The sequence below is a fragment of the Buceros rhinoceros genome, unplaced genomic scaffold, assembly GCF_000710305.1.
Source record: "Buceros rhinoceros silvestris isolate BGI_N320 unplaced genomic scaffold, ASM71030v1 scaffold26437, whole genome shotgun sequence".
In the NCBI taxonomy this organism is placed as follows: Eukaryota; Metazoa; Chordata; class Aves; order Bucerotiformes; family Bucerotidae; genus Buceros; species Buceros rhinoceros.
In genome coordinates, this window is record NW_010424389.1 from 1 (window position 1) to 2352 (window position 2352).

Sequence of the window (2352 nt, forward strand, 5' to 3'; positions counted from 1 at the left end):
GCCCCCCCAGCACCCAGCCGGTGCCGTGGCGAGAAGCTTGGCCATGGGGTCCTGCTCCGTGGTCCAAACTTGGGTGATGCCATCTTGGTCAGGCTCTGCTTCCTCGCAAAAGCCCTTGAGGCAGAAGGCAAAAATCCAAAAGGAACGTTTAAAATCCTCTGAAACAACCAGAAATTTCAAGTGTTGCTCTTTTTTGCATGTGGGAACTTCTGTAAGGCTGCTGCTTCCCTCCCCAGAATAAGTCAGTGCTGTTATCAGAGCCCTGAGGCTTTGAGGAGGTGAGCGATGCTGCCTGGTGTCGGTCACAACTCTCAGGGCAGGGGAGGGCACCTGGCACTGCTCTGGGCTGGGCTCCAGAGGCTGCAGTCAACACCGTCAAAAAAACACTTGAAAAGCAGCATGTTTCCAGGGGGCAGCTGCAGGCAGGAGGAGAGCGAGTGCCCCTCTCCTGCTCTGGGAGACCTGCCTCTGGCAGACCCAGACCATGATCTTCAGGGGTTCTTTATTTCTTCACCACCTGCTCACCCTAATGGTCCTCTCCTACCTCCTTGGTAGGAGAGTCTCAGTCTTTGCCCCAGTGGTGGGAGAATGAAGTTGCTTCCCCAAGCTTGTGTGGCTGCCCAGGGACTGGTCCTGCTCCCCCAGCCACTGCCTCTGCTCCCCGGGAAGCCCCTTCTCCAGTTCACGCATCCAGCACCCGCTTTGGATACGAGCTAAACCCGACCATCGCCTGTTCCCCTCCTCCTCTGTGGCAGCAGTGGCTTTTCTGGAAATCGCATTATTTTGCAAACCAGAACCACTCCATTCATTTTCACCTTGTTTCCGTGGAAAAGAGTTGCCTGGTGGATCGCTTTTCTGCTCGCTTGTTTCCGTGGAAAAGAGTTGCCTGGGGGATCGCTTTTCTGCTCGGCATTATATTGCAGGGGGCTCTGTGCTGCTTTTCAGGGTTAGAACTGTCAGAGGAGAGGGCGGTGGATCAGTGCAGGGGGCTCAGGGCTGTCCTTGCCGCTCTGCAGCTCCTTCCCCCAGGAAGAGCCGCCGGGATAGTCAGGAGCGAGGGATCTGCCAGCTAATGCGGGGGTACCAACATCCTGCCCACGAGACTGAGCTTCCCCCGGTGGGAATCGTCCCACGGGTGACGGCACAGCCGGCACCCAGGCGAAACCCCTCATGGTGAGAGTGTGTCGCAGAGGGGTGACCCCCCTGTAGGTACATCCATCGGACCCCCACACACCCCCGGCAGTGGCGGCTCAGCCCGGTGCACTTCCCGAGCATCAGCCCCTTCGCAGAGGCTTCGCAGCCCCTGGCGCCCGGCCATGCCGAGCAGCCAAAGTCTTCGCCTTCTGCCTCGTTCAGCAGAGGCTGGGGATGAAACGTGAGCGGGATCCTGGGCTCTTCCACTGCCAAGTGCTGCTGTTAATGGGAGCGCTGGCGTGCTCGGCACCCACAAATCACTTTCTGGGATTCGTAACCTCGTTAAAAGCTTTCCACAGAAGTGTTTCAATATGTGCGGAGAGGGTTTGGACAGGCGCCCTCGCCCCCGCCGCAGCTCCAAGAACAACAGAGCTTTGGCTATAATGGGAGCACTTAGGCTAAGAAAAACAAGGTTAAACTTGCAGCCTTTGCCCAGCGCTGGTGCGGGAGGTGCTTGGGCAGGATTTGTGTCAACCGCAGGAGGTGCCCCTTGTGTGTGGAGAGCAGCAGGAGCCCGCTTCTTGTGGGGAGAAAATGAGGAAAATTCTTCAGGCACGTTCGTCCTCCACAGGGGGGTTCAGTTCCAGGGTGTCGCAGCATGGTGGGTGCACCCCACCACGGGTTGGGAGGATTGTTCCTGCCCCATGTGCTGCAGATCCTGGGCTGGGGCCGGCGGTGGCTCATGCAGAACCTCCTGCCCCAGCTCTCACAGTGGGAAAGGGGATGGGGACGTCTGGCTGTCCTTGAGCTGCCTCTGTGCTGAACCTTGAGAAGGTCCTTGGACGAGGCTGCGTTTGGCAGTGGGGCTGGACGGGATTAACACAGGAATCCTTCCAGGCTCTTCAGCGGGGGACACACAACACCGACGTCCTGCTGGTTCCCAGTGCTCTCTCTGTTATTCTTTATTACCACCAGGGCTGTCCCCAGCCAGCAGACAGTGCAAGGGGACACATGCAGCCTCGGTGCAGAGCTGGCCGTGGAACCGTGTCTTTATGGCTGTGCTAGACAGGATGTTATCTCCTGGAAAGCCCCTGGGGTCAGTGGCCAGCGCGGGCTGCTCCGCACTAGCCACCTCCCTGACCACCCGCTGTCTCCCCACAGCTGCTGTTTCAGGAGACCAACCCGGGCGTGCGGTACCAGTACACCATCCAGCGCCCG